This window comes from Somniosus microcephalus, chromosome 1 (assembly GCF_052327205.1).
Source record: "Somniosus microcephalus isolate GS21.2 chromosome 1, FLI_Smic_1.0, whole genome shotgun sequence".
Taxonomy (NCBI): domain Eukaryota; kingdom Metazoa; phylum Chordata; class Chondrichthyes; order Squaliformes; family Somniosidae; genus Somniosus; species Somniosus microcephalus.
The window spans coordinates 49,622,822-49,647,608 of NC_140987.1; positions in this window are offsets into that span (position 1 = coordinate 49,622,822).

Here is a 24,787-nt window from a genome sequence, read left to right on the forward strand (position 1 = left end):
TTAAACTTCTGGTCCTGCCCGACCTCTGCGCTGCCGTTCTACTGGGGTTATATTTTCAGTGCCACCTTAAAAGTGTTACGATGGCGTACGGTGGACCCCTACCCCCACTCACAGTCCGCAGCCAGCAGCTTCCAAATTGCCCGCCGCGCACCAGGTGCAACCTCTCCACACTCAGAGTCACCCCCCACCACTGTTTGCTAACCTCACCCCCGACTGTAAGCCCATCGCCACAAAGAGCAGGCGATACAGTGCCGGGGACAGGGTTTTCATTAAAACCGAAGTGGAGCGGCTCCTGAAGGAAGGGATTATTGACGGCAGCACCAGCCCCTGGCGAGCCCAGGTTGTGGTCGTTAAGACCGGCGAGAAGCAGCGCCTGGTCATCGACTACAGCCAGACAATAAATCGCTACACCCTGCTGGACGCTTACCCACTCCCCCGCATAGCTGATATGGTCAACCAGATCGTGCAGTACCGCGTCTTCTCGACCATTGACCTGAAATCAGCGTACCACCAGCTCCCTATCTGCCCTGAGGACCGCCAGTATACTGCCTTCGAGGCAAACGGCCGCCTCTATCACTTCCTTAGGGTTCCCTTTGGCGTCACCAACGGGGTCTCCGTCTTCCAAAGGGAGATGGACCGGATGGTCGATCAAAATGCGTTGCAGGCCACTTTCCCATATCTGGACAATGTGACCATCTGCGGCCATGACTTGCAGGACCATGACGCAAACCTCGAAAAATTCCTCTGCACCGCCAAACTCCTCAACCTGACGTATAACAAGGAGAAGTGCATATTCCGCACAACCCGCCTCGCCATCCTTGGCTGTGTTGTGGAACACGGAGTCATCGGCCCCGACCGGATGCGTCCCCTTATGGAACTCCCACTGCCCCACTGCCTCAAGGCCCTGAAGAGGTGCCTAGGGTTTTTCTCTTATTACGCCCAGTGGGTCCCCTACTATGCGGACAAGGCCCGTCCGCTGATCAAGTCCACCTCTTTTCCCGTGACGGCAGAGGCCTGCTTAGCCTTCCACCGTATCAAGGAAGACATTGCCAAAGCCACCATGCACGCAGTGGACGAATCCATCCCCTTCCAGGTGGAAAGCGACGCGTCCGACTTTGCCCTGGCCGCTACCCTCAATCAGGCGGGGAGACCCGTGGCCTTCTTTTCACGAACCCGCCAGGGCCCGGAAACCAGACACTCCGCTGTTGAGATGGAGGCCCAGGCTATTGTGGAGGCTGTGCGTCATTGGAGGCACTAACTGGCCGGAAAACGATTTACCCTGCTCACTGACCAGCGTTCAGTTGCTTTCATGTTTAACAACAAGCAGAGGGGCAAAATCAAAAATGACAAGATCTTGAGGTGGAGAATCGAACTTTCCACCTACAATTACGAGATCTTGTACCGGCCCGGGAAGCTCAATGAACCCCCGGATGCGCTATCGCGTGGCACCTGCGCCAGCGCGCAGATCGATAGACTGCGGGCCCTCCACAATGACCTCTGCCACCCGGGGGTCACCAGATTCTTCCACTTCATCAAGGCCCGCAACCTGCCTTACTCCATTGAGGAGGTCAGGACCATGACCAGGAACTGCCAAGTCTGCGCTGAGTGCAAACCGCACTTTTATAGACCAGACAGGGCTCACCTGATAAAAGCCACTCGCCCCTTCGAGCGCCTGAGCGTTGATTTTAAAGGGCCTCTCCCCTCCTCCGACCGCAATGTGTACTTCCTCAATATTATTGATGAGTACTCCCGTTTCCCGTTCGCCATCCCCTGCCCGGACATGACCAGTGCCACGGTCATTAAATGTCTGAACGATCTCTTCACCCTGTTCGGTTTCCCCAGCTATATCCATAGCGACCGGGGCTCATCGTTTATGAGCGACGAACTCCGTCAGTACCTGCTAGCTAGGGGCATTGCCACAAGCAGGACCACCAGTTACAACCCCCGGGGGAACGAACAGGTGGAAAGAGAGAATGCGACAGTTTGGAAGGCCGCCCTGCTAGCCTTAAAGTCTAGGGGCCTTCCGACCTCCCACTGGTAGGATGTGCTCCCCGATGCGCTCCACTCTATTCGGTCACTGCTCTGCACTGCCACTAACGCCACCCCTCATGAGAAAATGTTTGTCTTCCCAAGGAAGTCCACATCGGGGACATCGCTACCGCCATGGCTGACGTCCCCAGGGCTGGTCCTACTGAGAAGACATGTGAGGACCCATAAAATGAACCCCCTGGTCGAGAGGGTCGACCTCCTCCACGCCAACCCCCAGTATGCTTACATTGCGTACCCGGACGGGCGGGAGGACACAGTCTCCATAAGAGACCTCGCACCCTCGGGGGCCGCATTAACCCACTACCCACTACCACCCCCCCCCACGATCCGATATCCAGCCCCAGCAGACGGCAGGCCTGGGCCCCGCGACCTGCTCAACATCTACGAGGACTACACACCAGTGCCCCAGCCTACGCGGGACTCGACGCCGGAAGCTTCACTACCCCAAGCCGTCGCCACGTCGATCACAGCGGCAGACAAGACTTCCGGAGAGACTCCAATACACTAACTTTTAATACACTTCACCCCGCCGGACTCAATTTTAAACAAGGGGTGAATGTGGTAAACCACTGTTTGTATTCCACTGTGTACATGCCTGTACATGCCTCGGCTGACTCCTCCCACGAATCCAGGTATAAAGGTGACTGCTCCACAGCCCCTTTGTATTCTGGACCGGTCGACCACTCGAGGCACACCTTCATTCTCTTGTTAATAAAAGCCTGTTAATTACTCGCTTAATCTCAGTCTTTTGAGTTATTGATAGCGCATCAACCTTAGACAACACGCCTGCCTTCGCCAGATTCTCCAGCTCTGCCTCGACGGCTGGGCGAATTGCATATGGTACCGGTCTTGCTTTGAAAAACTTGGGAACTGCATTCTCTTCTATTTTTATCGAGGCGGTTACGCCTTTAAGCGTGCCCAGTTCTTGTTGAAATACCTCTTTGGCGTTAGCTAAGATTGTTGACAATCGTCCAGGAGTGACGTCGTCATCTTTTTTACCGTCCACCGTCATTGCATGAATGGAGTGCCAATCTAAGTTTATCTTCCTGATCCATTCACGTCCCAATAACGGTGGTCCACCATTTGGCAGTGTGTAGAGATACAATTTCCGTATTTTCTTGCCGTTGTATTCGACAGGCACCCTTATTTTTCCTCTGGGGTATACTTTTTGCCCCGTATACGTCGTCAAGATGATGGATGTCTCTCTCAAGGGTATGTGTGAGAATAGCCGCTCGTAGTCTCGTCGATTCATGACGGCTAGCGCTGATCCTGTATCCAATTCCATTTTAACTTGGGACCCTGCTATCGTGAGGGTGACCCAAATGGTTCGGTGATCCTCTTTTGCGATTACATTGTGAAGTTTGAGACAGCTTAGTCTCCTGTTCCCGGATTCACTATCGCTCATCTGGTCTTCGGAACTACTGTCCGTCATCTTTTGTACTTTCTTGTACAGTTCCTTAGTAGCCTTTTTGTTGTCGCTGGTCTTCTTCCCAGACCTGCAAACTCGTGCAATGTGTCCCATCTTTCCGCATTGCCTGCATATTTTGTCTTTGGACCAGCAGTCCTTCTGGTCATGGTTAGTTCTGCCACAGCGATAACATTTTGCAAATCCCCGTGTCACTTCGTGGGTGCCGTATTCCTGTGGCTTTGGTTGAATTTCTGCAGCTCCCCTGGCTGCTGCTTCATACGATACTGCCACGCTGAAAGCCTTATCTAGCGTCAGCTCTTTCTCTGAGAGTAACTTCTTCTGTGTTCCTTCACTCAGGAGTCCACAGACAAATTTGTCCCGTAGGGTATCTGCCAGTCCTGCTCCGAACTGGCAGTGCTTTAATAGCTTGCGTAGTTCTGTAAGGTACTCAGCATTGTTCTCATCTTTATGCTGAGTTCTCCTGTGGAATTTAAATCTTTCTGCTATCAACAGCGGTGCAGGGTTTAGGTGTTCCTGTAGGACAGCAACAATTTCGTTAAAACTCTTCACCTTCGGTTTGGCTGGAGTAATCAGGTCCCGCAATAGGCCGTACGTTCTAGCGCCCATTAAGTTTAGCAATACCGATGCCTTTTTCTCATCAGCTATTTCGTTTGCCTCGAAATATACCTCGACTCTTTCCACATACGTGGTCCAGTCCTCTATTGTATTATCAAAAGCAGTGATACAGCCAGTCTTCGGCATCTTGCAAATCTAAAATGGCACCTCCCGCGCTTTGCCTTCTTCCCCGATTTAACAAAATGGCGCCTCCTGCGCTTTGCCTTCTTCCCCGCTGATTAAGATGGCGCCTCCCACGCTTTGCCTTCTTCCCCGCTGTTGCTAGCGCTGCTTTCCGCAGTTCCCGTTGCAACCTGCAGCTCCTCGCGGTTTCTTGCGCGTTTAATATTTCTTTTTTTTATTATTTTCCTGTCGTGGAACAACCCTGTGGGACTCTTGCCTCCCTCTTCTCGGGTCTATACGCAGCCCGGCTTCGTAGCACCGACCGCGCCCTGTGTGCTCCACCCTCTCTCTTCTTCCCGACAACGCTGCTCGGCCCCGTTGCAAGCCACCCGCTCGAGTTCGCGACCGCCGCAGCCCAGGAAGGATCAGTGTACTACCTGCCACCAGCCCGATTAGCTGAAGCACCGTCGACAGGAACCAGGCCCCGCTTTCGACAGCTTCCCCAGCAATCTTCAACTCCGCTAACACAGGGGCGGATGCCCACGGTCGACGCCCGTTTCTACTGCTTCTTACTTTTTTTTTCTGGCCTCGACCTCTGCTCACTTCGCTGTAGGAATGGATCCCAGGAGGTGCTGCAGACTGTAGGTAAGTTCGTATCTGCTCGTCGCCAGTATTATGTCCGTGAATGATTGAGACACGGACAGCAGGAGTTGAACAAAACAAGTCTTTACTGATGGAAGTCAATAGTGAAACTGAAAACAACAGAGGCTCACTAGTGCCCTTTTATACAGGGGTGGTCACTGCCAGTACTGCAGTCTGAGACCAGTTATTCTCTTAAAGGTACATACACAACAGCTCTGACTCCACTTGCCGGGACTGTCTGGAGCGGGGTTCGAAACCCTACGCTTTCTGGCCCAGCGGCGGGGATGCTACTGCTATGCCAAAGGCCCACTCCAACTTAGAGCTGAGAAAGTGTTTTCTTGTATCCCGTCGAGGAATGTGAGAGCGACGTTAGAGCAGCCTCTCCAAATGTTGGAGCAGTATTCAAGTCATGGACAGACTTGAACTTGATAGTTGTTGAGAAGCAGCATTTGCCAGAAAACAAGAAACTGAGCAACTTTTAAAATAGTTGGCAAAGCAAATGCAAACACATTAGTCATTGCAATGTCCAAATCCTGGAATTCGCTACCGAATACTATCACAGGAGCAATAAATGTGGCCTCGCCAGCATTGTCCGCAATCTTAAAACAAATTTTAAAGAAACAAACACAGTCATTACTCATATCATGTGGTGCGGTTTCAACTTATTGTACAAAAAGGACTATTCTGTGCTAAACTGTCCGTTGGAAATAACACAGGGACCCTTGCTTGAGATCTTTTCTTATTCCCTCATCAAGGGGTTTTAGCAGTCCTGGTAATCATCATACATAGATTCAGACAGCACAGAAAGAGGCCATTCGGCCCATCGTGCCTGTGCTGGCTCTTTGGTAAAGCTCGCCAATTGGTTCCACTCCCCTGCTCTTTCCCCATAGCCCTGAAAATTTTTCCCCTTCAAGTATTTATCCAATTCCCTTTTGAAAATTACTACTAAAGCTGCTTCCACCATCCTTTCAGGCTGTGCATCCCAGGTCACAACAACTCGCAGCGTAATTTTTTTCCCCTCATCTCCCCTCTATTCTTTTGCCAATCACCTTAAATCTGTTACCGACCCTTCTGCCACTGAAAGCAGTTTCACCTTATTTACTCTATCAAAACCGTTCATGATTTTGAACACCTCTATCAAATCTCCACTTAACGTTCTCAGGAGAACAACCCCAGCTTCTCCAGTCCCTCTCCGCAGAACTGAAGTCCCTCATCCCTGGTACCATTCTCGTAAATCTCTTCTACACCTTCTCTAAGGCCTTGGCATCCTTCCTAAAGTGTAGTGCCCAGGATTGAACATAATACTCTGAGGCCTAACCAGTGTTTTATAAAGATTTAGCATAAGTTCCTTGCTTTTGCAGTCTATGTCTCTATTAATGAAGCCAAGGATCCCATATCTTTTTTAACAGCCTTCTCAACATGTCCTGCCACCTTCAAAAATGTGTGTACATACAGCCCCAGGTCCCTCTGTTCCTGCACCCCTTTTAAAATTATACCATTTAGTTTATATTGCTTCTCCTCAATCTTCCTGCCAAAATGTATCACTTCACATTTCACTGTATTAAATTTCATCTGCTATGAGTTCTGCCCATTTTATCAGCCTGTGTGGTGAAACACTTTCTGTGTCATGAAGTTTTCCCAGTAATTCTACCTACACAAATAATGGCAAGTTACCATTTCTTCAACAGCCCCTCCCAAACCCATGACCTCCACCACCTTAAAGAACAAGGACAAGGGCAGCGGGTGCATGGGAACACCATCAAGTTCGTCTCCAAGTCACACACCATCCCGACCTGGACATATATCGCCGTTTCTTCATGGTCGCTGGGTCAAAGTCCTGGAACTCCCTCCCTAACAGCACTGTGGAAGAATCTTCACCACACGGACTGCAGCAGTTCAAGAAGGCGACTCACCACCACCTTCTCAAGCGCAATTAGGGATGGGCTATAAATGCTGGCCTTAAAATTCTAACAGGACTAGACAGACTAGATGCACGAAGGCTGTTCCCGATGGCGGGGGAGTCCAGAACCAGGGATCACAGTTTAAGGATAAGGGGTAAGCCATTTAGGACAGAGATGAGGAGGAATTTCTTCACCCAGAGAGTGGTGAACCTGTGGAATTCTCTACCACAGAAGGCAGTTGATGCCAATTCATTAAATATATTCAAGAAGGAGTTAAATATATTTCTTAAGGCTAAAGGGATCAAGAGATGTGGGGAGAAAGCAGGGGCAGGGTACTGAATTTGGATGATCAGCCATGATCTCATTAAATGGCGGAGCAGGCTCGAGGGGCCGAATGACCTACTCCTGCTCCTATCTTCTATGTTTCTATGTTTGGCAGCGAAAAACACAGCCCTGTAGGTATTCGGGTTCACCTATGTAGGTATTGGATGAATTCCTACTTAATAATTGAGTTCGACTTCAGGAGAAACAATCAAATAGTTCTTTAATGCAGGTTGCTGAGCTCGGTACAGGAGAGCCATGCAGTAGGTCTTATCCAGACGGAGACGCCACGAGGACTGAGAAGGCAGTCCCGTGGATTGCGTGATGACGTCGTCGCGCTTTCCCGCGCTTGGGCAGTCACGTGAATTGCGTGACGACGTCATCGCGTTTGCCCGGCACCCGGCACTGCAGCTGGCCGTTGCGGCCGAAGTCGCGGGAGCGGAAGGCCGAGCTGGGCCGGCGGTTGTCGCGGGAGTGGGAGGTCGAGCCAGGCTGGCGATTGTCGTGGGAGCGGGAGGCCGAGCTGGGCCGGCTCGGGTTTACCCGTGTCATCGCGTTTGCCCGCGCTTAGGGCGGTCATGAAATGTGCGACGTGACGTCATCGCGTTAGGTCGCGTTCTTAAAGGGGCAACGCCCCGTACACGTTCTTAAAGGGGCAACGCCCTGTACATGCAAACTCTATACAAACATAGTTAAAGGGAATTATGTACAATAAGTAAGAGACACTCGGTGGTACCGCTACATACGTTCCCCCAGAATTCGCTTTAACGGACAGAGTCAAACGATGAGGTGGTCTGACGAGGTTGTCCGAACGACTCCTGTAGTATCGAAGCGGAGGATGCTGGGCGGCTGGCAGTCTGGCGGGCGGTCGAAGTTGGGCTGCCGTAACGCCAATGGGTGTCTGACCTCATCGCGACGGCTGTGCTGTTCCGATGGGGCGGTGGAGGTCTAAATGTGCTGGTCGTGAGCGGATCCTTACGTGCGTCGTGGTGAATAAAACGTATTCAACCTCGTGAAGGACCGTAGAAACGTGTGACCATGGTTCGAAGTGGGCGCCGGTGCGAAAAATCTGTCCGCCTTTGAATGACTGGCAGACTGGGTAGATGCGGACCATGGCTCTGTCGGTGTTGTTAGGAAGTCCCCATTCGAACGAAATATCAGTGGGAACGCCAAAACGGGCAATCCAGGAGGAAATTAAGGTGGGCCTTGCCGGTCGGGTAACTCGCCGAGCAGGCGAGCGAACTCATCGAAAGTCGAAAACGCACTGGAGACGGTGCGCGACATAGTGCTACAATGGTAACACCGAAGCGAGTTAACAGTTGCTGCGTTGATCAGTGATCAGGTATGGTCAGCAATAGTCCCGCGTAGCCGATCGCGGCCATGGGATGCCCGTAGACCCATACCTCGTTGGTCGCTGTGGCGGCTGTTATTTCGTTTTTGGGGGAAACTGCCGGGAGGGCGGCAACGCTTCGCTGTCGCGCAGAACCGCGCGCGGTAGATTACACAACCCAGCAGGCTGACGAGCTGGGGCGGCGTCTGCGGGGGATGAGTCTTCGTGTTTCGCGAGGGATGGGTCCTCGAGGTTTGCGAGGGAAAAGTCCTCGTGGTTCGCGAAGGATGGGTCCTCGTGGGTTGCGAGGAGTGCGTCCTCGTGGTTCGTGAGGAGCAAGTCCTCATGGGTCGTGAGGAGCGAGTCCTCGTGGGTTGCGAGGAGTGGTTTGTGAGGACTGAGTCCTCGTGGCCTCTCCGCCGGGGCGCGCTCCGATCCTGTGAGCCCGTAAACGTGCTGTACCCGTGCTGTGAGGGTGTTATACTTGCTGTTCTGCCGTGGGGTTGTTGAAGAGGCTGAAGCTCCGAAAGTCGGTAGAGCTGTCGAAAACAGAAACCGGATCCAGGTACGTGGTCTGCGCCGTATCGATGTTGCACAAGGCGAACGGGGCTTCTACCTTTATAAAGCACGAGGGCGAATGTTGCTCCCAGTGTTGCGGTAGCTGAGCGAAGCGGCTTTAGCTTCCAGGCGTGCTTCTTTCGTGAAAAACATTCACGAAAAATCAGGGTCCGGCTGCGCTGCTTTCGTGAAAAACGTTCACGAAAAGCGGGGTCACCAATGTAGGTATCGATGAGCTCCCGTCCTCACGTCGTTGGTCACCAATTGTAGGAATTGGTGCTCGTCGGTTGTTGTTCGCCGTGCTCTTCTTCTGTGAAATCGTTCACAGGGATGGGGTTCAGGCTGTGCGTTGCTTCCGTGAAAAGTGTTCACGGAGACGGGGTCACCAATTGTAGGTATTCGGGTTCACCTATGTAGGTATTGGACGAATTCCTACTTAATAATTGAGTTCGACTTCAGGAGAAACAATCAAATAGTTCTTTAATGCAGGAACAGATGAATACAAGCAGGTTGCCGAGCTCGGTACAGGAGAGCCATGCAGTAGGTCTTATCCGGACGGAGACGCCACGAGGACTGAGAAGGCAGTCCCGTGGATTGCGTGATGACGTCGTCGCGCTTTCCTGTGCTTGGGCAGTCACGTGAATTGCGTGACGACGTCATCGCGTTTGCCCGGCACCCGGCACTGCAGCTGGCCTTTGCGGCCGAAATCGCGGAAGCGGAAGGCTGAGCTGGGCCGGCGGTTGTCGCAGGAGCGGGAGGTCAAGCCGGGCTGGCGATTGTCGCAGGAGCGGGAGGCCGAGCTGGGCCGGCTCGCGTTTACCCGCATCATTGCGTTTGCCCGCGCTTAGGGCGGTCACGTGATGTGCGACGTGACATCATCGCGTTAGGTCGCGTTCTTAAAGGGGCAACACCCCGTACACTTTCTTAAAGGGGCAACGCCCTGTACATGCAAACTCTATACAAACATAGTTAATGGGAATTATGTACAATAAGTAAGAGGCACTCGGTGGTACCACTACAGCCCTAGAATTAATTTAAAAATACGCAAGGAGACAACTGATCACGATTAGAACTTACCGTTTTGAGATTTGATGATTTAATTCAATTAAATGTTCATTCTTTCATGTCCTAGGTGTCATTAATGTAACATTAAAGACATTCTGATGAGAAGATAAACATTTTAATTTGTAGCTCAAATTTCTGAATGATCTAGTCTATTTCTAAGCTGTTTATTGAGGCAAAAATTCAAATGATCCAATAATGCAAATTGAGCAACGTAAATAACAGCAAAATAGAAATTTAATACTAACTCAAATCATCAGATAATTCAAATTAAAGCAACTTGAAATTAGCAGTAGACTGACATTTAATCGTGACTCTAAGTGACAGCCTCCTACGAGCCACTAGGTGGTGCTCCGCCATTGGTTGAATTGGGCTCAAAATGGAATGATTTACACTTGGTAACACTGGCTGTTTTGTTGAAAGGTTGAATTTGTCCTTGGAACAGAGAAAAAAAACATCTCCGCTCTCGTGTTAGTGATGCTTTGGCACACGTTTTGAATGGCTAAGAAAGATTTGTTAACAAGCTTCGCATTTCTAAGCATGTGGTGTCTGCATGAAGCCAGAAAATCCAAAGAAATGTCTGCCTCAAACAATGTTAATTAGCTAGAGTCCAAGATTTTTTTGGCATTCTGAAAACAGAAACAGGTTTTTCTGTTTACGAAATTTGTTGACGATTAAAGTAGTGAATAAACTATTCTTTACCATTGCACTGTTTAATTAAAATAAACCATAATATGGCTCACTGAACTGACTCAGTGACTACCTAAGCTGAATAAGCAAAAATGGCTCCAGGGTCAGTCAGGGGTATATGCAGCAAATGTAAAATTGTACTCACTTCTTCCACATGGTATCTCCACTGACACACATACTGGTCCAGGGATATGCTCCCCAAGAGAACTTTTACATTGAAAATGATGTCTTTGTGTTCATTTTAAACACATTTTATTTCACAACTGATTTTTAAAATTCAATTTAAAGAAAATAGGAAATATATAAATGGCATTTGCTTTTATCCATATTCAATAGACCAACTAGACCATCAAATGATACCTTAACGATCACTCTCCCCTAAACAGAGGTATTCTCCCCTTCTTAGAGGCACTTTCTCCCTCAAACCATCTTCCTTCAATTCACAGAGGAGTTCCCTCCTTCAGAACATCACCCCCAATTTAGAGAAGCATTCTTTCCCTCTGACCTCCTCCCTTCCTGTTCATATTAGCATTCTTCTCCCAAGCCTCCCTCTTCCCACACCAGCGTTGTCTTTCTCCTCCCAGTTAATATTGGCACACTTACCCTTCACTTCATGGTGTCAGCTGTGGCTCAGTGGGCAGCTCTCTCTAGGTGGGAGGGGCTAGGAGTGAGCCAGGTGTGACTGGTTGCCTAATTGCAGCTGGGTGTTGGAGGGAGTTTTGTAAAAAGTTGATGGAGGGTTTTGGGGTGTTGTTTTCAGGTTTTAGGGCCTTTTTGGCCCACAAAAAACAGCCAGATGGCTGCTGAGGGGTCCGGAGTGCCGGGCCCCTCAGAGGACAATATTCCCGAGAGGAATTTTATTTGGGAAGAAACTGTGGTGGGAAGGGGAAAAAAAAGGCCCAAAGATTTGGGCCAGGACCTCAGGAGGTTTGGTAAAGAAAATACGGTGGTGGTGCAATGTGATGATAAGAAGATTCGAGCCTGGGATATAATCCAGGCGGTTCATGAGGACTGTGGTGAGGGAAGCTGTTTTGCCTGCCGACCAAAACCAAATGTGGGATTTGAGGTGACAGCCAGTGGCCGTGAGGAGGTGGAAAAACTGCTGCTCAGTCTGAAAGTTGGGGAAAAATTCTTGGAGGTGACTGCTATATTCAGAGGAGGTGGTGGTTTCATTTTTGAACTTGCATGTGTACATCGAGGACGAAGTGCTGAGCAAAAAATTGGAGTTGTGGGACATTAAAATCTGTTCCGAAATAAAGAGGAGGTACTATCCGGGAACACGGGTAGCAGACGGAACCCGGTATGTAAAGGTGCGGTTCCCAGAGGGGGTGAGGTCTTTGCCGTACAGTATGAAGTTTGAGACACTGGAAGGAGTGCAGTACTTTCGTGTGCTGCACGATAACCAAGTAAAGGTGTGTTACTATTGTCTGGGACATGACCATCTCGTAAGAAACTGTCCTGATTTGTATTGTTACAATTGCAGTGAGTCGGGACATATTGCGCGAAGCTGCAAGGTGGGGTGTGTTGTAAAGGCCCCACCCGCTGTGAGTGTGTGGCAGAAGGGAGCGAAATGAGTGATGAGGAGATGGGAGAAGGAGCAGGAGAGGAGTGTGGAACGGCCGGAGGTGCGGTGCAGTCGGAGGACACAGCCGGTAAAATGAAGGAAAAAGGAGCACAGGAAGAGGCAGAGGATGGCGGAGCGGAGATCGAGATGGAGATGGCGGAAAACACGACGAGTGCTATGGAGGGGAACAAAGACAGCAGCGGGCAGCGAGGGTCGAGTGCAGACCCTAGCCTTAGTGCAGTTCGGCTCCCCCTGGGGAGTCTGGTGTCTGCAGGGGGAGAGGAGGCAGGAGCGGGATGTGTGGTGGAAGTGAGTGCTCCGGGGAGAGGTGGGGAGTGGGATATTTTGGTGAGCGGAAGGGGGCAGGGCAGTGAGAGGGTGCAAGAGGCAGGAGCCTTAAAGGGACAGCAGAATGGGATCGGCAAGATAGACACGCCAGAAGGGAACAATTTAGGTGCGCCATTCTCCCATGGAGTGAGGGAACAAGGTGCAAGGGTCAGAGGTGGAGACGTAGTCGAAGGGGGCGGCACAGTGGGAGAAACTGCGATGGGAGATGAAGTATCTGACGGGGAGCAGTATTATGTATCTGACGGGGAGCAGGCACAGGGGGTTGCAGAAGAGCTTGAGTGTGAGGAATTAGAGGGGGACAGAGACATGGAAGTCGGAGATGGGGTGGCATCATGTGGAAAGGGAAAGGCTAGTGAGGGGCAGAAGGAGGGAGAAAAGGCAGCTCCTGGGTCCAAACTTAAGGCAAGGAAGAGGCTGAAACAGCAGGGAGGGGTCAAACAGGAGGGGAAAAAGAGCCAGAGGCTGCAGGAAAAAGCAACAGCTGCCCGAAAAGTTGAGAAGGAGCATGAGAGGAGGGAAGAGCCAGAGATTAAATGATGGGGAGATTATTGGGCATACTTCCCTTCTTTGGAGCCATGATTACATTGGTCTCGATTAATGTGAACGGACTGAGGGGGTGAGAAGAAATTGCAGCAGTTGTTGCAGGGTTTTAAAGGCACGGACTTGTTGTGTCTGCAAGAAACCTTTTGGGAAGGGGATGTTTTAGAAAGAGTTCAGAAGGTTTGGAAGGGAGAGGTGTTTGCAAGTTGTGCAAACAATAACCGTAGAGGGGTGGCTGTTTTGGTGAGTCTGTCCATAGAAGAGAACGTTGCCTTGGTGGACAAGTACACTGAGGGGAGATTTTTACGGCTAAGGGTAAAATTGGAGGGATTTAATTGTGATCTCTTTAATATCTATGCACCGAACGACCATTGCAAGCGTCGCGAGTTTTTTCGAAGGTTATTCACTGAAGTGGCAGAGGTGGAAAATCCTTGTATAGTGGGGGATTTTAATGTATTTTTATCTTGGATGGACATTTCAGCCCAGATGACCTTTAAAGATGATAACTCCAGAGGGATGATTGTAAAAATGATGGCAAATTTAAATTTGAGAGACTTATGGAGGGACCGGAACCCCATAAAAAGGGAGTTCTCCAGAGCAGGTTGGGTGGGTGATGTTTTAAAACAGAGCCGAATAGATTTTGTGTTAATGCGGGAAGGGTTAAGTTCGGAGGTGATGGAGATTTATTATAAAAAAGTATTTTTTAGTGATCACTCGGCTTTGGTTCTTAGGATTAGGAACAGCAGAGTTAAGATCGGTTCAGGGGTGTGGATTTTAAACAATCAATACCTGAAGGAAAGTGCTTATAAAGAAGGGATTATAAATATAATAAAGAATGCTCGGAAGGAACTTTTGTTCTTGAAAGAAAGAAGAGTTTGGTGGGACAATTTCAAATATGAGGGTAAAAGTTTTTTCGGTACGTTATGGGAAAAAGAGGGCGGCAGCTAACCGGCATCGAGAAGAGAATATAAACAAAATGTTTACGGATGTCTGTAAAGCAGTTGACGGAGGGGATAAGGGTGCTGAGACTAAGTTCCGGGTGCTAAAGGAAAAGTGGGAATTATTGCAAGCTGAAAAATGCAAGGGGGCCATTCTCCGTGCAAAGGCTAGAGATGCATTGGAGGGCGAAAGATGCACTAGATATTTTCTAGAGCAACAGAAGCTGCGACAGAGATTATCATTAATTGAGGAGTTGAAGGTTGGGGAGAAGATCATTCATGAAAGTGAGAAGATTTTGGAGGCAGCTAGCAGCTTTTATCAAGAGCTATATACAAAAGAAGACATTTCCAATTTGGAGATGGAGAAGGTTACTGCTTTTATTGAAAAGGGTTTAAAGGAGGATGAGAGAAGCATGTGTGATAAAGAAGTAGGATTAGCGGAAATAAAAATAGCAATAAGTGGAATGAAGGAGGGGAAAAGCCCAGGGTCCGATGGACTAAGTGCAGAATTTTATAAGGAATTTTTCGAGATTTTAAGTCCATTGCTCTTAGAAGTTTTTAAGGAAATTAAAATTGAGGGAAGCCTGGCCCCATCTATGAGGAGAGGTATCATAAGCTTAGCTTATATAAAAATAAAGGGGATAGATGGGATCTGAAGAATTGGAGGCCCATCACACTATTAAATGTGGATTATAAGATCTTGGCGAGGGTTATGGCAAATCGTTTGAAGGAGATGTTACCGGAGATAGTTTGGCCCTCTCAGTCCTATGGAGTCATAGGCCGGGACATCGCAGACTCTGTGGTCTCAATCCGAGATGCAATAGAGCTCATGGAAGAGAGTGGGAGGGAGGCTTATGTATTAAAGATAGATCAAGAGAAAGCCTTTGATAGGGTCTCTCATGAGTTTTTATTGAAGGTTTTGGAAGCATTTGGTTTCAAGGAAAATTTTATTCAGTGGATAAGGATTTTGTATTCAAACATATTTAGCTGTGTTAAATGTAATGGTTTCTTATCTAAGTATTTTCCGATACAGAGATCAGTGAGACAGGGTTGTCCCCTGTCCCCATTGCTGTACACATTGGTAGCAGAACCATTAGGTTACATGATGCGAAAGAAACAAGGTGTAGTTGGGATTGTGGTACCCAGTTCTGGGCTGGTGTCGGTGATACACCAATATGCAGATGACACAACCTTAACATTGAGAAATGGGGAGACAGTGAGGAAAGCTATGGAGGTAGTGGAGGAATATTGTACAGCTTCAGGTGCCAGAGTGAATTATAGTAAGTCCCAATGCCTGGTTGCAGGGAGGGGTAGGGGGGAATGGTTGGGGGTATGTCCCTTTAAGGTGGTGGAGGTTTTGGAAGTTCTGGGGGTGCATATGGGGTGCAAGAAAGACAGGGAAGAAGTGGATCAATTAAATTGGGAACCGAAGGTTATGAAAATTAAAAAGATTTTTGGGAAGATGGGAAAGAAGGTGGTTGAAAGTGCAAGGAAGAGCGACAGTGGTGTCTGCTCTCCTGCTATCTAAGCTATGGTACTTATTGACGGTGGAGGATATTCCTGAGTGGGCAGAAAAGTCCATCCGAGAGGCTTGTGTGAGGTTTTTATGGGAAGGGAAACCAACCTTGGTGGCTTACAATACCATCATTGGACAGAGAAATCAGGGAGGACTCAATTTCCCAGATATTGATTTGAAGAAAAAATTCTTTAGAATCAAATGGGTGAAGAGATTTCTTCAGAAGTCAAATACAAGTTTTTGGAAGAGTTGTTTTGAGCATTTTTTTAAACGAAGTGGGATAGGAGGGCAGGGGATATTGTATATGGAATACAATAATATGTTTTTGAAATTGATTAAACTTCTCCCTAGGTTTTATAAGGGGGTTGTAGAGACTTGGGCTCAATTTTTAAAAAGTGTGCAGTTTATGCCCAAGGGGGCTGAGGAATTTTTAGAACAGCCCTTATTTTTGAATAGGTGGGTCAACATCGAAGGAGAGGTTTTATTTAATCAAGCTTTTATAAAAGCTGGGATTATATCTGTGAAAGGCGTATTATACGAGGTGATTCCAGGTTGGTTGCCGGAAGCGATAGTGAGGGATGTAATAATAATAATTAACTTCCGGATGAAGTTATGTGCACATCACTTCCTGTGAACTGTGAACTCTGTGCATACATCACTTCCTGTGCATACGTCACTTCCTGTGTTTGGACTAGTATAAATACTGAACTGCTCAGTATGGTAAAAGGGCTTCTCCTAGAGGCATGGTGAAGACCGCTCTTGTATATAGTATAATTATAAGTTGCTTAAAGCTTACTTTAAAGTTCCTTGATGTGTGAGACTCTTTTTTACATCAATTTAAGCAACTTAGTATTTACACTCACAAATACTAGACCTCCGGACAAACTCGGAGTTAAGGATCCAGGGAACCACCCATCATGGAAAACATCCTTAAACCTACTCGTCTGGACTTGGACCCAAACGCACCAGCAGCTGGCAGGGTATGGAAGCATTGGTACCGTTCTTTTGAGAATTTTCTTGATGAATGTAAAGCGAATGCTTCTACTAAACTGAGGATACTTATCAACTATGTGACCCCAACAGTGTTTGAATATGTTGATGAATGGGATAATTATGATGAGGTGATCCGGGCACTTATAAAACTATATACCAAGACCGCAAATGAGGTCTATGCTAGACATCTACTGGCCACAGCCCGACAAGGGCCAGGGGAATCGATTAACGAATTCCTTCAAGAACTTTACAGGCTCAGCATAGATTGTAACTTTCAGGCAGCCTCGGCTGAGCTGTACCGCGAAGAAATGATTCGTGATGCTTTCATCTGCGGGATTGCCTCTCCATTTATACGCCAGCGTCTACTAGAAAGTAAAACACTTGAGCTACAAAAGGCTTTTGACCTGGCTTGTTCTCTGGATTTGGCAAAGAAAAATGCAGACCTCCATCAGCTGCCCAGATCTCGATCTGCTGCTGTAACTGCAACCAGACGATTCAAGTGGCCTCAGGTGAACCCTATCATGGAGGAATCTGATCCTGATGATAATTCTGATGAAGAAGAGGAGTATGACCCCACTTTAGCAGCCTCTTGGCAATCTAGGAAGGAATGCTTCTTTTGTGGAGATTCTTTTCACCCTAGGAAATTCTGCCCTGCTCGCAATGCGATCTGCAGTCATTGCGATAAAAAGGGACACTTTGCAAAAGTTTGCCAATCAAGAGCCTCTACGAGGGCCTATCCAGCTAAGGCCTACCGAACTGCCCCAATTAGGGCCTATCAAGATGCTCCGGCTAGGACCTAGCAAGCTTCCTCTCGAGCTCTCTCCCGAAGAAGCACACCTAGAGTTTCAGCCACTCTCTGTGCAACCACACCAATTACAGCTGCTTGCCCACAGAACCTGTTTCATGCAGCTACAAAAGTTTCAATTAATGGGCATACCTTAGATGCCTTAATTGACTCAGGAAGTACTGATAGTTTCATTAGAGAACAGATTGTTGCGAAATTGAAACTACATATCTTCCCATCGGACCAGGCAATTGCGATGGCTCAGTCATCACTTAATACCAGAATCTCCGGCTTTTGTATTATTGATATGACACTTAATGGTCGCATGTATCCCTCCACCTGACTTTCGGTGCTCAAGGACTTATGTAGTGATCTCATCTTAGGGCTGGATTTTCAAAAACAGCATAAGAAACTCACCATTGAGTTCGGCGGATCCAAACCTGGACTTACTATTTCTAATATACTGTCTAAATTACCGTTTTGTGCATTATCAGCAGCTTCACTTGATGAACCCTCATTATTTGCCAGTATTCCTCCTCGATGCAAACCAATAATAACGAAATCGCGGCGCTTTAGTCAGGAAGACCAATCTTTTATTGAGGCTGAAATCTCTCGACTTTTAGCAGAGGATATCATCGAACCATGTTCGTCGCCCTGGCGGGCTCAAGTCGTCATCGTCAAGAACCCTCTAAAACCTCACAAACAATGACTATGCATTGATTATTCGCAAACCATCAATCAATATACTGACTTGGACGCCTACCCATTGCCACGCATTGATGATATGGTTAATAAACTGGCCGAATACAAAGTGTTCTCAACTTATGATTTAAAAAGTGCCTATCATCAGGTACCCTTGAAGGTCTCAGATAAGCAGTACACGGCCTTTGAGGCTAATGGACGGCTGTACCAATTTCGTTGCCTCCCATTCGGGGTTACTAATGGAGTGGCTGTCTTCCAATGGGCAATGGATGGCCTGGTTAAGCAGGAAAACTTAAGGGACACTTTTCCCTATCTTGATAACATTACTATTGCAGGTCACGATCAACAGGAACACGACGCCAACCTCCAAAAATTTCGGGATGCCCTCCATCACCGTAACTTAACTTTGAATGAATCTAAATCTGTTGAGTCGCAACCGACCATCAACATCCTTGGCTACTGCGTAGGCAATGGTATCATTAAGCCAGACCCAGAAAGACTTCGCCCGCTCCAAGAGCTCCCGTCACCTAAGAATCCGGCTTCTTTACGTCGGGCTCTCGGTCTGTTTGCATACTACGCTAAATGGATTCCTCATTTTTCAGACAAAATCCAACCCTTGCTGCATGCTAGATCATTTCCATTGGAAATAGCGGCTGTTGCAGCCTTTAACCTTCTCAAAAAACAGTTGGAGAAAGCGGCTCTTCACTCCATCGATGAGAATCTCCCTTTCATAGTCGAATGTGATGCCTCGGAGGTGGCGATCTCGGCTACTCTAAATCAGGAAGGTCGTCCTGTAGCATTTATGTCCAGGACCTTACAAGGTGCCGAGCTACATTATCCTCCGGTTGAGAAGGAAGCCACAGCCATCATAGAGGCGGTACGGAAGTGGAACCATTTCCTAGCTCGCCAGCACTTTACATTAATCACGGACCAGTGATCAGTCGCCTTCATGCTCGATAATCGAAAACGAACCAAAAAATAAAATACAGCTTTGGAGGATGGAACTGGCCTCTTTTGGTTACACCATTCACTATCGACCTGGCAAGGAGAATGTGGCCCCGGATACCCTCACACGAGCATTCTGCTCCACTATGTCGTCCTCTACTCTCATAGATGTCCATAATGGATTGTGTCATCCTGACGTTACGCGCATGCTACATTTCGTACGATCACGGAATCTCCCTTTTTCTACTGGAGACGTAAAGAAAATGTGCTCAGAATGCCGGCTTTGTGCAGAATTAAAACCTCAGTTCTTCCGCCCTTCAGATGGTATGCTCATACACGCAACCCAACCGATGCAACGACTTAGCATCGATTTTAAGGGCCCAGTGCCCTCTTCAACTCGGAACACATATTTGCTCACCATGATTGATGAATATTCACGTTTTCCGTTTGCCTTCCCCTGCTCCAATATGCTGGCGTCCACAGTAATCTGCTGCCTTGAGTAGGTATTTTCTCTCTGTGGCATGGCGGCTTACATTCACTCGGATCGGGGTCCATCCTTTATGTCAAGGGAACTCAAGGACTACCTCTCAGAACGGGGAATTGCTACAAGCAAAACGACGCCATATCATCCCATCGGAAATGGGCAAGTAGAGAGGTATAACGGTATCATCTGGAATTCCATACGTCTTGCTTTAAGATCTCGGGGCCTACCAAACCAGCAATGGGAAGCCGTGCTTCCGGATGCATTGCACTCTATACGGTCCCTTCTTTCTACAGCCACAAATACTACACCTCATGAGCGGTTCTTTGGATTCCAGCGTCGCTCATCTTATGGGACATCCCTCCCGTCATGGCTAACTACTCCTGGACCTGTACTACTCCGAAGATACGTTCGGACGTCTAAAAATGACCCTCTCGTAGACGAGGTCGAACTAACCGATGCCAACCCCACCTATGCATAAATACGATATCCCGACGGCCGAGAATCTACCGTATCATTACGGGATCTGGCTCCCTGCCCACCAGGACCTAGTGGGACATCGAGTGATGGTATTTTACCAGGAGCCTCTTGGAACCTACCGGGCACCCCTCTCCAGGATCCTGATCTGACACCAACTAGCTTGGTGCCGGTAGAACCCCGTAATCAAAGTTGCGACCCTCCCAGTACCGTGCACCAAAGTACTGATCCACCACAGACCAGCTCTGCACCTCCCTCTGAACAGAGACAGACCGACTCTGCACCTATTGGGGCTCGTACATGAAGCCATGATCTCCCCAACCCTTCACAGGGTAATCCAGGCCACACAGACTCTGACCAATGGCCAACAGCATGTAAGCGGACCAGAGACCCTCTACGACGGGAACCCAAACGGGTGCGACTCTTCCTCGTTCGGCGGCTGCGGAATAAAAGGAAGACCACATCCTTCTAATCTCGCAGGAGGGAAGAATGTAATAATAATAAATAACTTCCGGATGAAGTTATGTGCACATCACTTCCTGTGAACTGTGAACTCTGTGCATACATCACTTCCTGTGCATACGTCACTTCCTGTGTTTGGACTAGTATAAATACTGAACTGCTCAGTATGGTAAAAGGGCTTCTCCTAGAGGCATGGTGAAGACCGCTCTTGTATATAGTATAATAATTATAAGTTGCTTAAAGCTTACTTTAAAGTTCCTTGATGTGTGAGACTCTTTTTTACATCAAGGGACATGGTGTGGGAGGAGGATCAGGAGGTAGAAGGAAAAGCAATAGGAATCATAGAAACATAGAAGATAGGAGCAGGAGTAGGCCATTCGGCCCTTCTCCGCCATTCAACGAGATCATGGCTGATCATCCAAACCCTAGCACCCAGTCCCTACACCGACAGCCATCCCACCCAAGCCCTATCCCCGTAACCCCACGTATTTAATCCCCCCTAACACTAAGGGTCAATTTTTATCATGGTCAATCAACCTAACCCGCACATCTTTGGACTGTGGGAGGAAACCGGAGCACCCGGAGAAAACCCACGCAAACACGGGAAGAATGTGCAAACTCCACACAGACAGTCACCCGAGGCCGGATTTGAACCCGGGTCCCTGGCGCTGTGAGGCAACAGTGCTAACCACTATGCCACCGTGCTGCCCTTGTATGAGAAGATTGTGAGGGCAATGCCACCGGATTGGATGGAAGAAATAAATGCGGAAATCTCCAAAGGAAGTAAAATGCGTCCTGCTTTTCCAAGCTTTGTACTGGAGAAAGGGGGAGAGTTAGTCCAATTTGACAACTGTAATACTCAAGATTTCTATGAGGTATTCAGAGAATGGAGATTCAAGACACCTGCTGGTCAGGAGTTTTGGCAGAGTATATAACCACAGCTGGACTTCAACAGGATTTGGAAGGGAGTGTGGGCGAATTTTAAATGTCCAGAATGGATTGAACTGGATTTCAAATTGGCACATAACCGGATTTTTACCATGACGGTCTTGTGCAAGATTGGACGAGTGGAGGCGACAACTTGCCCAATGTGTGGGACACAGGATGAGACTCTGTCCCATTTACTGGTGTTATGTCCGCAGTTAAATGACTTTAAGTACTATGTTCGACAGTTGTGTGAAGCTTTTTTGTTGGGTGGGGACCGAACAGTGAGAATGGGAATCCCGTGGGACTCAATTTTGAGATGGGGATTGCAGGAGAGTCTGCCAGAGTCTAGCGGAGTGGCAATTAATTTAATGTTCAGTTTGGCTAGATTCGTGATTGTGCAAAGAAGGAATGCTCTGTTTTTTAAGGGGAGGAGAATCAATCTAAAAGAGTATTTTAAATATAAGCTAAAAGATCATTATAAGGCTCTGTGGATGTTTTATTCAGAAAGGAATTTAAGGACAGTATTTTACAACAAATTTTTAAAGTACAATCGGTTAATATATGTTACAGGTGACAAATTAAACTTCAGGTTTTGATGTTAAAATGTGGTGGCGGAATGGCTGTGCAGGGTGGTGGAATTGATTTTTATCATACAATGTAATGATCACGATGTTGTAAATGTTCTTAATGTTCAATAAAGTATAATAAGAAAAAAAGAAAAAAAGTGGGCAGCACTCTTGCCTATCTGAGTCCAAAGGTTGGAGAGTTCAAGACCCACTCCAGAGACTTGAGCACATAAAGCTAGGCTGATGCTCCAGTGCAGTGCTGAGGGAGCGCTGCACTGTTGGAGGTGCCATCTTTTGGGTGAGATGTTAAACTGAGGCCCCATCTGTAATGATCAGTAACACGTCATTCTAGAATGGTACACTAGGTAGAGCTGTAGGTTTAGTAGTGGGCTACCCACAAGGCAGTAGTCAAGATGGATGCCTGTACACTAGTCCACATGGCTGAATAAATGACTAGCTCAAGCTAGCTGTTCATAATGAAAACGTCTATTTATTTATGAACATAACATGGTACCAGGATTGGTAATATCTGCTGAATATTGTGAAACGCGACATGGAGAATTTGAAGCCACCAGAGGGTTTGAAACTCACGGGGAATGTCGACTGCAATTGGCGGACTTTCAAACAACAATTCAAACTCTACATTGCTGCCATCGGGTTCGGTACGATGCCAGACACAAGGAAAATAGCGTTGCTGCTCACGGTTGCAGGCCCGCAGGTGATAGATGTATTTAATACATTTGTATTTGATCAAGAGGAGGACAGAGAAAAAATGGACGGTGTGCTAAAGAAGTTTGATACACATTGTTCTCCCAAAAAGAACGAGACCTATGAGAGGTACATGTTCCATTCACGGACACAGCAGCAAAATGAGACTTTTGATAGCTTTGTGACCGATCTGAAACTGAAAGCACAGACATGTAATTTCTCTGAACTGAAATCATCCATGATTCGTGACCAGATTGTGTTTGGTATTCATGATAAAAAGGTCAGGGAACGTCTGTTGAGAGAAACCGAACTAACATTGGAGAATGCTGTGAAAATATGCCATGCCAGTGAGCTAGCTCAACAGCATGCAAAGACTTTCAGTGAAATTAATAATGATGTGACTGTAATGAGTGACTGTGCTGCTGTCGATGCTGTGTCCTACAAGGGGAAGAAACGTGGGCAGAACAGGAATGCAAAGCAATCGGAGGAAGGAATTTTTAATTGTAAATGCTGTGGTTACCAGCACCAGTCAAGACAATGCCCAGCGTTTGGGAAAATGTGCACAAAATGTAATGGAAAGAATCACTTTGCCAAACAATGCTTTTCAAAAGTAAAAACAAAGAAAGGGCAACAAGTCAATGTGATTGAGGACACTGATTTAAGTGAGACATTTTTTGTAGGAATGGTGTCATGTGACAATATAGAAAAGGATACAGAAAATGTGCAGCCCTCAGGAATGGACAATGCTGAACATAAAGTTAATGCAGTAAAAGAGGACAAATGGATGATGCCACTGCAGGTAAATGGAGCATTAGTTACATTGAAACTAGACATTGGGGCAAAAGCAAACTTAATCAGTATGAGTGACATTAAAAATATGAAAGAAAAGCCCAAAATACAGAAAAAGTCAGTACTACTGAAGAACTATAATGGACAGAAAATAGATAGCTTAGGTGTATGCAGACGTAAAGTGACAGTCAAAGACAAAGTGCATCATCTCATGTTTTCTGTTGTGGCTGAAGGACTTGATGCACTACTAGGTGACAAAGCTTGTGAGGACTTAGAACTGGTCAAGAGAGTCTACCGTATAAACTGTCCCATAAGCAGACCAGATGACTCAATGGATTCTGCAGTGAATAATTTCCAGGATGTGTTCAAAGGATTTGGAATTCTACCATTCACTTACAAGATCCAGCTGAAGGAGGATGCTCAGCCAGTGGTACATGCTCCACAGAGAGTTCCAGCACCCCTGCGTGACCGGCTCAAGAAAGAACTGGACAGAATGACCACACTAGGAGTCATCAGGAAAGTTGAAGAGCCAACAGACTGGGTTAACTCCATGGTATGTGTAAAGAAAAAGAACAATGATCTAAGAGTATGCATGGATCCAAAGGACTTAAATGCAAACATAAAACGTGAACACTACCAGATTCCCAAGCAAGAAGAAATCACCAGTGAAATGTCAGGTGCCAGATACTTCACAAATCTCGATGCCTCACAAGGATTTTGGCAACTAAAACTGGATGAAGAGAGCACCAAATACTGTACCTTCAACACACCATTTGGCAGGTACTGTTTCCTCAGAATGCCTTTCAGGATAATATCTGCATCTGAAATCTTTCATAGAGCGATGGAACGCATAATTGAAGGTCTGGAAGGAGTTCGGGTCTATGTTGATGACATCATCATCTGGGGCTCCACACTGAAAGAACACAATGAGAGACTGACTAAAGTGTTACAGAGCATACGCCGGAATGGACTGAAGCTCAACAAAGCCACGTGTCAGTTTGGCATCCAGGAAGTCACTTTCCTAGGAGATAATCTATCTGGTAAAGGAATAGAGCCAGATATGGAAAAAGTAAACGCCATACTCAAAATGCCCTGACCCACTGACAAAAAAGGAGTGCTACGCATCATGGGGATGATAAACTTCATTGGAAAGTTAATTCCTAACTTGTCAGCCAAGACAGCCTGTCTGCGAGACCTGCTACATAAAACAAATGAGTTCGCATGGACAGAAAGACATGAACAAGAGTGGATGAACCTCAAAACAGTGCTGACAACCACACCTGTACTCACCTTCTTTGACCCAACAAAGAGAATCAAAGTGTCAACGGATGCATCAAAAGATGGCCTA